The following is a 13,601-nucleotide window of genomic DNA, read 5'->3' as shown; positions in this document are numbered from 1 at the left end:
CTAATTCCAAGCGACCTTTCGAGACTCAGTGTTGTTTCTTTCTGGCAACCTGCCTCCACCAGAGCTCTTTCTATGATGTGTTCACCTGTCTCCCCCTCTCCCATGTTGCCCTGAGAGGCTCTCTGAGGATGGAGGCCACATGTCCCATCTCACTTTTATTCTTTAGAGCCTAGCAGTTTCCCTGGCACACTATAGGCGCTCAATAAGTGTTTGGATCAATGAACATAATGATGTACACTGCACAGAAGGAAAGAGAGACAGTGGATGTATTCCTACAACCACAGGTGAAAAAGAAACATACCAGTAGAGAATATCAGGAAGCAATTAAAACAGCAATAAGATCCCCCACAGATGTCTCGACAAAAATTCCCACTGGAACGGCCTAATGGACCAAACGAAGGGAGGAGCACCCTGCCAGATGACCAGCACCAAGACCAATCCTCAGAAACCAGCCAGGCTTTCTGCAAGGGTCGTGTGTTGGCTTGAACGTTCCACATACACAGCTTAATCCCAGGGGGGCAACGTGTCTGATAGAAGCAAACTCTTCTACCTACAAATCATGAAGCGAAGAGTGAGCTCGAGCAACTAATGATCGTCTTAATTAACCCACGAAACTTTATGCATGGCCAGTATTCAACCAACCTTTTGATCCTAGACAGAAATCTATTAAAGCCTGTTGAGAGAATGAAAAGACAAAATCTGATGAACGTTTTTTACCTTGGTGGTTATAAAAGTTGGCAGTTCGATGACTCTAAGAGTGATCTATTTGCCAATAGCAATATTACATTAAGTTGAGGAAACATCATTCCCTTAAATGCAAGCTGAACGAGCGCCCTGAATAATGGCTTAAAATCACACACGTCCAGGGCCTGTTGAGGCTGGAAAGGATTGAATTAACATTTCTGCTGGAGGAGCAACCCATTTTCTCCAAAGGAGTGCATTCTAAGCTTTTTTGAGTCAGGAACTAGTTTGAGAATCTGGTAAAAATGACCGAGGCTATCCTAGAATAATGCATGTGGTACCTGCACACACCACTTTATGTTTCTCAGGGGCTCATAGATTTCTGAGATTACCTTCTGTGAATTCTAGTCATGAATCCCTGCTCCTAAGGGGCCCTATGGTCTAGCGCACAGGTTTCCAACTGCAAATATGAGGCATCTTAGCAGAATTGCCTATGAAACTTCATGATACACATTTCCCCCGTGTCATATGAGAGTGGATTTTCACAACCTTCCAGGAAGAGAAACCTGAAGGTGTCAAGGGATGAGACGTGGACATTTTGAAAAGTACCCCAGTGGTTCTCTTGTCCCCCACCCCCCACTCCATCATGAGCAGGGGTGAAGAGGCCAAGAGGAAAGAGAGCAGCGGGTTTAGATCTAAAGTTTGGGCTCAAATCATGGCTCTTTCCTTATTAGCCTTGTGGCCTTGTTTAAAGAACTGCCCCTCTCTCGGAAGACAACCCGTAAAAGACTCCTAACTCTGGGAAACAGAGGGTTGCGGAAGGAGAGGAGGTGGGGCGATGGGGTAACTGGGTGACGGGCACTAAGGAGGGCACTTGATGAGATGAGCACTGGGTGTTATACTAGATGTTGGCAAATTGAATTTAAATAAAATATTAAAAAAAAAACGAGCTGCTCCTCTCCCAAATGCCATTTCATCATCTGTAAACGGTTGTTGGAAAGGCTGAGCTGAAGGGCATGCGGTTTGTGACACAGCTTTAGGTTCCCTTTCTTTCTTTATAGGAAAACTAAAGGTACAAACAAAGAGATTCATTGCAGGAGCTGCTCAAGAAGGAAGTCCCAGACACTAGATGCTCTGTGTTGCATTTAATGCCTGGTACAGAGCAGAGTTGATGATGGGAATTCTCTGTGTTCCTAAGGGTCTGAGGTGTTGGAAAAGTGTTACATTGCTCAAAGTCTGCTGTAACGGAATATATCACTTACAAAGGCCTCAAGGAGATTTTTCACATTGAAGGTTATAAGCCAGCAAATATTGCCGGTATAGATGGGACTATTTCACCCTATGGTGGTTTTCCCTGGTTTAGCTTCCAAGGGCATTCTGAATCGTCACAGAAACATACAAATGTGGGTGCTGTGAAATGCTCCCCACCTTTTTTTTAAAATTGGAGTGGGAGGATGATCTAGCTGGGCAGGTGCTACAGGACTCCAAAGTCTGCCATTACGGGGAGCATCCTACTTGCGAGCAGATCTGGAGGTGAGTCTCTTGGACTCACCAATGTCCAATGTCCCTGAGTCTCAATTTCCGATCTCTACCACGGGAAGAATTCTTATGTCACAGATATGAAGATTCATTCCATACATTGTGCAAAGTACCTACCCACCGGGTATAAGGTGTCCAATGAATGGCAGTTATCTTAATGCCAGTGGCAGTCGTGCCAGCAGTGTTCAAATAAGACTCAGAGACTTCAGTTGGGTAAACCAGTTCACGGCACATGGCGAAGCCTCGAGAAGTAAAATGGGACAGAGCTGAGGTGGAGCATGGTGAAACAGGACAAGCAGGAAGGGCATCCAAGTAGGAGTGAACAGAGTCCAGGCTGGCTTCAGGCTTGCGATTTCCTCTGCTCCAGCCCCCCTCAGCTGCAAAAGACAGCATCTCCTCTCTAGGGACTTTACCTCTCATCCAGTTTACCAAGGACTTTCCCAAACAAAGGGAAAATCCATTGTGCCTAGAAACCCTTCAATTCCTGGAGAACTAGGATGGTTGGTTCTCCTGCCTGAATTCTCCAGCCCAGGGACACGAGGCCAGTCCTGCCTGGGTGGCCATGGATTGATTCTTACTGCCCCCTTAATTGTTACCATGACATCAGCCTCGCTCTCACTCCTTTCCTTGCTCCCACCACTATCTATGGGTACGTCCAAAGCGGCCACAGCTTTAGCTTTGGCTTAATACGTGGGTTCCTGCTGAGCATGTAAGAGAAATGGTCTAGTTCACTGTTTATCTACATCATGGAGAAAATCCCTGTACACAGCAAGATGCTGTTCATATTGAATGGAGATCTTGCCTGGAGTTCGAGAAGCTCGGTTAGGGCCCTGTGGTTCTGCTTAAATCTAACTAGCTTCCTCTTCACAAAACCAAGTCACACTGCCCAGGTCGTACCCTGATATGAGTGGGGCCATTCACAACTGCATCGTCTTCAAGCTCATTTCTTCTGCTTCTTTGAAACTCTTTCAGGATGCTCAGTCCGTGTTGTTGGGGAGTAGCGCACAATGCTAGAAATGCCATTTTCCCCTCTGAATAATTAGAGATTCCACTGCAAGTTCAGCAACCTCGAGCTAGAGCCCATTTCCTATCATGAACAGTGGTCGATGAACCAATATCATGTTTTAAGTATTCTCCACTGTGGTCCCCATGCATCTTTATTAACTGAGGTGTTCCAATATGTCCAATATGCAGGCATCCACACTCCATCTTCTACCTTGAACCTCATACTTGTACGGGGCACACACATTCTTTGCTGTGCCGGGGGCAGCAAACCATGATTTATTCTTTGGAATATAGGGTCACTGCAGCCTTATTTCATTTCAGAACTGCTGAAAGAGGACAAGACGACACCCCCTTTGCTTCTATGTCCCATTTTTAGAGAGATCTCTTACCTTAATGGCTCATCCATTAAGGCACCCCCATGTTGCAGATTGCAGGAAAAAGAGGAAATAAGTTGGCCATGGTTGCTGTCCCTCTAGCCAGGACTGATGGGCAGACATGTATTCTACCAAGATCTACCAGAGGCTGTCATCGTGGTGGCAAGGGACAGGGTTTTGACGCAGACACGCCTGGATTTAGCTCTCAGTCATATACAATTGATTCGATCTGTGATTTTATTATTGTCTTTTTATTATTGTCATCATCATCGCAGCTGGTGCAACTCAAAGGGGAAACGATTGCTAAGTTAGTCGAGACAGCTCTTCACCGAACAACGGAGGGCATTTTGCATCCTTGTCTTCCACCCTAGAGACCGATCACGTCTCCCAATCAGAGCAGTGATCCAAGTGCTCTGCATACATTTCCAGCTGCTCTGTTGCTGGGTACTGTCCTCAATTCAAAACTCCTTAAGGTAATTCTGAGAGGAGAGATACGGAAGGTAGAGGTGTGACAGAAACTTGAGGATTCTGTGCCCTGGGAGTTCTGAGCCGGTTAAGAGGAGGTCTAGCTCATCCCCTTTCACGTAAATACACTCACACTGGTGTTTCGAACAACCTCACAGTCCACTGGGTCGTGTCTAAGCTCTTAAAGACTCAATCTGTTTTACTCCCTCTCCCCTGGGACCAAAGTTGAATTTCTCTTTTTGTAAACTTCCTCTTTTTGCTCAAAATATTCTTCTCTACTTGGAATGTGTTTTCTGCCCTTCCCAACTCAACTGCTCTTTCAAGGTTTAGCGCACAAGTCCTCTCTCCGGGGATCCTTTCATTGTGCGCTCATCACATGGTCTTTCTTTTCAGTATATTTGTCATCTCTCTTTCCAGACTGTAAGGTATCTGTGGACTGTGACTGTAGTTAGTACCTGCTCGGGCCCCTTTCCGGCACTGAGCCTGGAGTGACGTTTGCTTCTGATCTGCAGGCACTTTTGCTGGTTCGCTAGATGGAAAGACCCACTCCCTGGTGTGGGCGTGTCTTGCCTTTCTACATAGCTTGGTTGAAATTTCTGACACATATCAGATCCCGAGAACAGGTACTTGTTTTAACACAGCTGCTGGGCAGAGGTCGTTGCTTCAGATGAGGTTTCTTTTCTTTCATTTTTTAATGAACTTAATCATTTTTAATATCTTTTCCAGAGCAGAATACATTAAATGACCCTGACTTGGCTGAAAGCCTTCTCTTGAGTGCTTTGGGAGGATTAGAAGAAGTTCTTTTACAGCCTCTTAGCATGAGTGGCTGCCTTTTCCTTTCTCTGGGTTATCGGAGAGTGAGATTTGATAATAATTAACAAAGGGGGAGCCATGAGCCTTGCAGTTTCTGTCCACTGGGATTTAGGCAAGGAGTGGACTCTTTGGAGGAGTGAAGTTGGTATTTTCAGTGATTTCAGCTGGTGTCCGAACGTGGAGGCTGATACAGATATGGCTAAGGCTGCTCTGGGAAAGCAGAGCAGACCCCAGAGAAAGGGAGGAAGCATAAAGGGCAGGAGTGAGAGCAGCTGTCTTCAGAAGAGAGTCAACCCTGGCTCTGAGTGGAGACCATCTCAGGAATCATGCCAGACGGTACAAATGAAAGCCCAGTGCCAGTATTTTTTTATTGCACAAAAATCATAAAGGAACAAGAAGTATGACAAACGAATCAGCAGTGTGATGAGAATGGAAAATAGAATAGAATAAGTTGTTCTCTACTTGGTGTTCAGATTCCTGGCTTGTTATTTTCTGGGGCCGGGAGGAATTGGTTTCCACTTGGAGAAGGTCATGCAGTAAGAAGGAACCATTTTAGATGGTCTCCACTGGGTTGGACAGAGATACCCTTTGGCTTCTAGTTGTTTCCTTGTTAGTTTCGTGCGTGGCCTGTGATTTAATCTCCCCCCGAAGTACAAGGAACAAGTAGGGGACATATTCTTGCTCTCCCTCTCTCTCTCTTTTCCCCCCCTCTCCATTGCATCTAAATACATGCCAGCCATGCAATAGTTTGAGAACTTGAGAGGAGGAAGCATCCATCAGAGACACACCTATTAATATCAGAATTAACTGACTGAGAGGCTGAGGATGGTTGAGATTACCTCGATGTTGGGTGTTTGGTACATTCTTTTAACCAGACTATGCAGACTCAGAAACAGGCAAGCCCCTATGACCCTACGCGTGGTCTCAGGCAGGGGTGGTGCGCCCTTCAGAGACCTCGGGGAAGTAAGAAGAGGGAGCGTTTGTGCAAATATCATAGGCAACTGTATTCTCTCGTTTGCCAATTGCATCACGGGTACAAACCCGCATCTTTCTCGGAATGTGGCATTAAAATATTCTGCTCAGCTGCTCTGTGCTCCAGAAATACAATAAATAGCAGCACTATTTTTAAAGGATCATTGGGCTTCATTAAGTAAAGAGAGGCTTCTCTTTAACATGGTTTTGAGGCTTCACTGTCTAAACAGCGGGCTGGAGTGTTGACATTTTGGCACAAGTTTTTCAAGTGTGTATTAATAGGCTTGGCTATTTCTGGTGTTGCCATTCCCTTCCTGGGCCTTCTTCAGCCAGTTATTCCAATCTCTGGTCCTCGCTTTCTCCTGTGTACATACAATGGTGCTAAAAACTGTTCCAGTGTTTATTGTGAGGATGAAACGCAATGAGAGAGCTGCGCAGCCACAGCAAGGTGCGTGTCGTCGTTCCTTGGGCTCATGGAGGCACGCCGCCAGCAGGCGTACGCTGCGTGGATGTGGTCATCCGAATCCCCCACTGGGTTTCTCTATTTCATTCGGGTCTCACAAGAGGTTTAATAATTAAAAATCAATCGGGCTGAGGTTAAAGCACTTTGGTTCACCTCCACCCGCACCCTATCGTGACCGTGCCACTCTTAACAAAGATGAGGAAGTAGGTGGAAATACCTTTCCACAGAGCAGAGGAACAGGGCCTGGGGCCGTGGACGGTTCTTGTGATCAGACCTACTGACTCAGATTCCAGGTCTGCTGCTGGCGGCTACAGGTAGGCAAGTAGCTTATTCGCTTAAAGACTTGTGTCTGCCATGTGTAAGGAGGGGCCCTAAAGCCCATCTTAGAAAGTTCCTGTGGGACCCAGTAAAGTGAGGCCTAGGCTCTGCTTGCGGCGACGGGCACGCAATGGACAGGCACACAGGAGGGCCTCGCTCACTGGGAACGGACGTGATTGAGATAGGGGTCTCAGGTTGCCGGCCTATCTTTCCGTTCTTTTCTTCTCTTTCAGTCGCTCGCTTCCTGCAGTCCCAAACCCCAAGATTGTCTCCTTCCATGTGTGTCATCCAGAATGTCTCAGGAGGGCCGTGGATATGTCCCTTGTCTGTCTTAGTGGGTTGGACTAGGAGGGGGCTCCCTCTTCCCAGGTGGGTATGCCTTGTACCTCTTTTGGCTTTGTGGGATCAAGGACTTTGTTCTCTGTAAGAGGAGTTTTAAAGTGCTGGAGTACTTAAACTTTTGTAATTGGAATATATAGAAAACTGCATATAGTGTCAGTCAGTGTATATAGCCTGTTGCATTTTTGTAAAATTAACAAATCTATGTCACTAGCACCCAGATTACCAAACAGATCATCCTCTGTGCCCTAGAAACCTCCTTCCCCATTACCCCTTCTAGTCACTGCCCCTCCCACACACCCCAAGGCTAATCTCTGTAGGCTACTTTTGCCTGCCTATGTTCTCTACATAAATGGGATCCCACAACGGATGCTCTTTGGCTCCTTTCACTTGACTTTACGTTTGTGAGAACCATCATTCTATTGTGTGTAGTTGTAGATTGTGTATTCTCATTTGCTGTAGAATACTCCATTGACCTTGTGAATATGCTACAAATTGCCTGTCCTTTCTGCTGGGGATGGACATTTGGATTGTTTCCTTTACAATCCAGTAGTGTCAACTGTTTTGATAGTCAGGGAGCCTCTGCTCTAAAAGCCACCTGCTTCACCTCCCTGGAAGCTCAGGGCAGCCATTAGGTGGGGCTTCGGGGCAATTGCAAAAGTGAGACTTTTTGCATGAACTTTAATTCAGGACTGCAGATCTCCCCGCCCCGCCCTCCACAATGACAACCCTGTAAGGTAGGTAAGAGTCTCCCAATTGTACGCATGATCAAACCATGGCTGAGGCTTTGATATTTGCCCAAGGCAGCAGATCTAACAAATGCCAAAGCCGAGATCCTAATCCTGCTTTCTAGCTTCTCTAAAGATTCGGCTCCTTTCACAAAAATCACACCACCTCCTCGCAAGATTTGATGAAAAGCTCACATTGACTGGGGGTTAAGGGAAAATAATTTTATTCCAAAGCTGGGCCAGATCACTACCTTCCTGGGCTAGCCACCATCTCCTCCCCTTTACAAATAAAGCCATAGCATCCATTGGCCATGGGGAGAGCACACAGCAGGGGGTCAGCCTTAGCCAGACCCTAAGGTTAGAATCGCCAGGCCTCTACTGGCTAGCTGTGTGACCTTGGCCAAGTTACCTGCCCTTTCCGTGCATCAGCTTGCCCATCTGTCCAATGAGAGTAATAAAAGTTGCTAGCTCACAGAGCTGCTGTGGGGATTAACTAGAAAATGAATGTGAAGCACTTTGCATGGTCCCGGGCACCGAGCTGATATTTCTTGGGCACTTACTGTTATAATAAAATTCAAACCCTCTGGCAGGTCTGACATTCTAAGAGCTGGGTCCTGTCATTTCAGCCAGCACTTTGAATCAAAGATCTTCACCGGCTCCTAAATAAACATAACATGGCTGCTACCACCGCTTCCCTTTTTGGAGATGTCTATTAAAATTATGATTCAATTGTCAGAAACAAAATATTCTTAAGATGTCTTCGACCATACCCTCAAATTATATGACAGTGCCTGGCTTTAATACCCATCTAAATAGTTCTACTGTTGACAGGTTTCAGGAGCAGCATTTGCTCTTCCATTCCTCTCATTAACTTATGTAGCAACATCATAACTCTCTGGAAGGATTAGAAAAAAAAAAGGATGCTGGCATATTCCATCTGAATTCATTTCATAGAGCTTCTGTGTCAGAGCATTTGCATATGAATGAGATGCCTTGACGTTTGCTCATTAACATGGGAGCTCTGCAGTGACACGTTTTTAGAGCCCAGGTTCAAGAGTTTGAGGCGAGAGAGGGAAGAAAGGTTGGAGAATCAGACCATTGGAGATTTTCCTGTGGAGCCTGCCCTGTACTCTCCATCCCAGTCAGGCTGGGGGCTGAACCGCCTTTCCCTCTCTCACCTTTGGGACCATGAGCCCATCACCCCACGCATCCTCCCCATAAACCAATGTTCTGGCCACAGGGCCATGCTTCTTCATTAGCACCTTCAAGTCTTTGTATCAATAAGCTGCTCTCCCCGCCCTGCTGGGCAAGTCTCAGCGATTCCACTGAATGTCGGGGTTTTTCTGAACATTTCCCGGCACCTCCAGGCATTCCGAGCTGCTTCCTCTCTGGACCCCCAGCATCACATCCTCGTGCCCGGAAGGGCCTGTCCCACATTGCATGTCTCTTTGATGCTGGACTCCGAGCTTTGAGAAGGCAGAGAGTGGACTAGCTCCTTCCTTCCTCCAGCCCCGGTGATCAGGAGAGAAGAGGATGGGCTCAAAAATATCCTCCATATGGATGACTGTAGAAAGCCAGAGTAAGACATGGTGGGGCATGTTCTGAGCCGCTCTCCCCAGGGACCTGAATGTTTAAACTGCTGCTAAATGTCAGCAACAGACAGCCAGTAACTTTTCACCAGAAAATGTCAGCTCCGGTTGACAATACTCAGGCTCGGGGCAGGCCCTGGGATGCCATCCCAACTGTGTCTTCCCAAGTCACAAGCTTTGGAAGGGGGCTGTGCATGCCCCCACACCAGCTGGCAGTCCGTGGCCCCTTAGGTGATCTCCTAGTGGAACATGGAGCCTGGGAAGCGATCAGCATCAGTCTTGAGCTGTGGCTCCTGTTAATGTCTCTTGAATCAGGAAGACATGGGTGTCACCAGGTGAAAGCACAGCAGACGGTCTGGCCATCAGCATCACTGTGCTCCCTGGGGCCTATGATGACCTTGTGGTCATCCTACACCTACATCACTGTGTTGGCCGGAGGTGGTTAAAGTCACAGACTCTCTGAAGCCAGACTTCATAGGTTTCCCCCCTTCCCTGACTTGCCTTCTCCACAGCTCTGTGACCCTGTGCAAGTTCCCTAACCTTTCTAAAACTCACTTTTCTCATCTGTGAAATGGGCGCAGTGAGAGTGGCGATGGCATTGGGCTGTTGTGTGCTCCCTCCGGGAGGGACCCTTACATGTGCCGTAGAGTCTGTGACACACGGAAAAGTTGACTCCAAGAGTCAATAACCCTTGCTAGTTATTAATACAAATAATTCACACGTAAAATTCCATTCGATTCTCCCGAAGTCCTGTAAAGTTATTGTCATCCTGTTGAGAAAATGGAAAAGTACCTGCAGTTTAAAATAGAAAGGTCAAGTAAAATCTATTCAGATCTTGTAGTCTGCACCCAGAGTGATTAAACATCCTGGCCAAGGCCATAGAGCTCTTGTCTGCCATGCTTTGGATACTTCTAGGCAGCTCAACACCACCTCCACATGGTCTACAAGGGTGGGCTGCAGGCAATGGCCCAAGACCCTGTCCCCTTTTTGCTGTCCCCACCCCCTCATTCTCATCTCTGGCTCTGTTGTACTAGGTTCCTTAACCCTGACCTTATTTCCAGACTTTTCGAACTATGGCTTCTCCTAGACTTAGTAAGTTCTGTCATCTCTGGCTCTGTTTTATGCCTTACGCATCTTCTTAAAGGAAGCTCGCTCTCTCCCTTTTGGGAAGGTGCAGGTCATGGGCTCTGAATTCCAGCAGGCCTGAATTTGCATCCTGTATCTCTCCTACTATGCCCACCAGTCCTGTGCATGGCAGCCAGTGCCTCTCTCTGTTCAGCTGAGAAACCTGCTCACTCTACAGGGGCTTGATCACCTACTGGGTACCAGGTCCTCTTGTCTGCCCTGGGTTAAAAACATGAACAAAAACAGACAAAAATCCCTGCTCTTATGGAGTTCACCTTCCAGTAATGGAGAGAGATGGATAATACACAAGATAAATAAGTGAATTAATAGTATGTCAGAAGTGATCGATGTTATAAGGAAAAATAAAGCCTGGTGAAGGGAGCGATGCTGTCCTCCTCGTAAGATCTTTATGGGTTTTGTGAGAATTGGTTACTGCCCATTGTAAGTGCTCAATAAGTGGGAGCCATGATGGTAGAGAGCAAGAGGAAGGGCGGAGAGGCTAATGGGAGCTTCTCCTTGACCTCTTCTAGAATGGCCAGCCCCAGCACTTTCTCTTTTCCTGCTGCATGTTGTGGAAGGATCCAGGCTGCTGGATGTGCTGTTTCCAATACTCTGTATTTAGACCTTCCCCATCCCACCCCATTCCAGCTACTCACCGTGACGCTGAAGGTCTAGAGTTCCTTGCCCATGGCCTGATCCGAACATCTACATTCACAGTAGACATTTGTCTTTTTTGGCTTCCCAGCATCTGAATATCCATCTACCTGAGTTAGGTAGGTGGCAGGCAGAGCTTTGCCGTCCTGTAGCTTCTTGCTTCGGTGACCACATGGGCCTTCCTCTTCTGTCTATGCCATTACATCTCCTCTGCCCTCCTCTTAGAAGGACACTTGTGACTGCTTTGAGGGCCCACCTGGAAAATCCAAGACAGTCTCCGTATATCAAGATCTTCCATTTAATCACAACTGTAGTGCCCTTTTGCCACTTAAGGTAATACTTGCAAGTTCCAGGGACAAGGGCCTGGATATCTTTAGGGGCCACTGTTCAGCCTATGACACCAGCCAAGCAGCTGTAGCCAGAGTCTGAGGAGCTCTGACCCACTGGTGTGCTTGGGCCCCTGGGTTGACCCTCCTCTACCATGATCCTCAGCTTGGCCCCTGCTCTGATTTTGAGGTTCATCGGGGGACCTTTTAGACAATATAAGAGGATATGGACATAACAGAAAGGTCATGCAGAGGAGAACACTGGTGTGTGTGTGTGTGTGTGTGTGTGTGTGTGTGTGTGTGGTGATTGTGCCTCTGAAGGTAAATGGACAGATTGACACTTAGTCTATGAGTTTGGAGCCTGAAATGTGGGAGTCTGACCCAGAGAGATGGATCCCCCCCTCCGGATGCTGGCAAAACCTCTTTGTCCCAAACCCCAGAGCTGAGAAACTAAAACAGCACCGGCGTGGATTCACCAAGGAAAAGACCCCGACGCTGTCTGGAGACACCTTGACGCAACGACATACTTTCTTAGAAATACCATTGGAAAGGCCATTTATTTTACTGGTATTTGAAAGTGTGATTGGGGCCCGTAGTGGCTTTGCACTATTTTGCTCTACAGTTCTCACTCGGGGGCTGGGGTGCCTATCGACCTCTCCTACTTCAGCCCTGACACAGCACCCCCTCCTTCAATCCTCTGAGCCTTGAGGGGGCCAGGGTCTGCCTTTCTTGCCTTGCTCAGGATCACGGAGACTGTGAGCCCGGCTGACAGCCTGCGGGAGGCGCCTTGTTCCTCACAGGCGCTTCAGCTGTGTGACATCAGAGGTATCTGGTCATCGCTTTAATTTTTTTGGAGGCCACACAGAAGTCTGCACTGGCTCACAGAGAGGTTCAGACACTGAGCCCGTGGACAGGAAGTGCTTGCAGCTAAACTCAAGCCAATGTTCTTCCTTTTTGATGCTTCCCCTGAGCAGAGTCCTCGGGGAGCCAGGCCTGATGCATCTACTATGAATGTTCACAAGATGAGGAAGGTCACCACGTTGCTTTACTTTTATTTTTTTCTGTTTCAAATAGAAAATGTTTGGGAATCTACTTGTTCTCCCAACGTGAGTTGGTTGTTCCTCTTGAGGTTTTCTTTGGAGAATCCCTCAGAAATCCCACCAGCCTCAGCTCTTATCTACAAAACTGATGAGGCCCTTTCTGAAGTACGGTCTTGCCATGAAAGGAGAGTTCTTGGGCAGCGCGGGCTGAAATATAAATGTCAGCAGCCTCGGTGTGGCCAAGGTGACCAGTGCCACCTGGTGCCCTTGCCACGGGGGTTGGACATGGCATGACGTGATCCATGACGTGGATCATGGGCATGCACATCTTGGCCTCTATGTTTCATTATTATTATTATTATTATTATTATTATTATTATTATTATTTAAACTCAATTTGCCAACGTATAGTGTAACACCTAGTGCTCATCCCATCCAGTGCCCTCCTCAGTGCCCGTCACCCAGTCACCCCATCCCACCACCCACCTCCCCTTCTGCAACCCTTTCCCAGAGTCAGGAGTCTCTTACGGTTTGTCTTCCTCTCTAATTTTTCCCCAGTTTCCCCCTTCCCTTAGGGGCCCTTTCACCATTTCTTACATTCCACATATGAGTGAAGCCACACGATGATTGTCTTTCTCCGACTGGGTGTCCCTGTTTCTTGCCCTCAGGACTTGAGGCAGGAAGGCGTTCACTTGGCTCCTTGAGCTTAAATTCCTTCCTTCCACAGCTACCGGTTGCAGGCAAAGGCTGAACTCCTGGAAAGGACAGGCCGGGCCTAGGTAGGAGAGGCCGGTTAGGCAGGATGTCTGTTCCGGAGCTCGAAATGAGGCTGCGAATGGGTTCTGGTATTGCCAACCGCTCCGAGGAGCAGTCTGCTTTCCTCATTCCCAGGGAGGAGGGAGAGGCTAGTGGAGTTTAGGGGACTCATCCCTGGTCACCCAACTATGAAGCCCATTCGCAGGACCCAGATTCCACCCAGCAACCTCCTCTCTCCCTGCTCTGCCGCCGCGCTCGCCAGTTTGCTTTCCACAGTATTGGTGTATTTACGTGAAGGGATTTTTTTAGAGCAGGACACATAGGTGTCCACACTACCCCAGGGCACACACGAGAGACAGAGACAGAGAGAGAGAGGCTCAAGGTGGGCGATAACCATGCACTCTGGTTGCTTGG

This window comes from Canis aureus, chromosome 3 (assembly GCF_053574225.1).
Source record: "Canis aureus isolate CA01 chromosome 3, VMU_Caureus_v.1.0, whole genome shotgun sequence".
NCBI lineage: Eukaryota > Metazoa > Chordata > Mammalia > Carnivora > Canidae > Canis > Canis aureus.
This window is presented reverse-complemented; position numbering follows the sequence as displayed.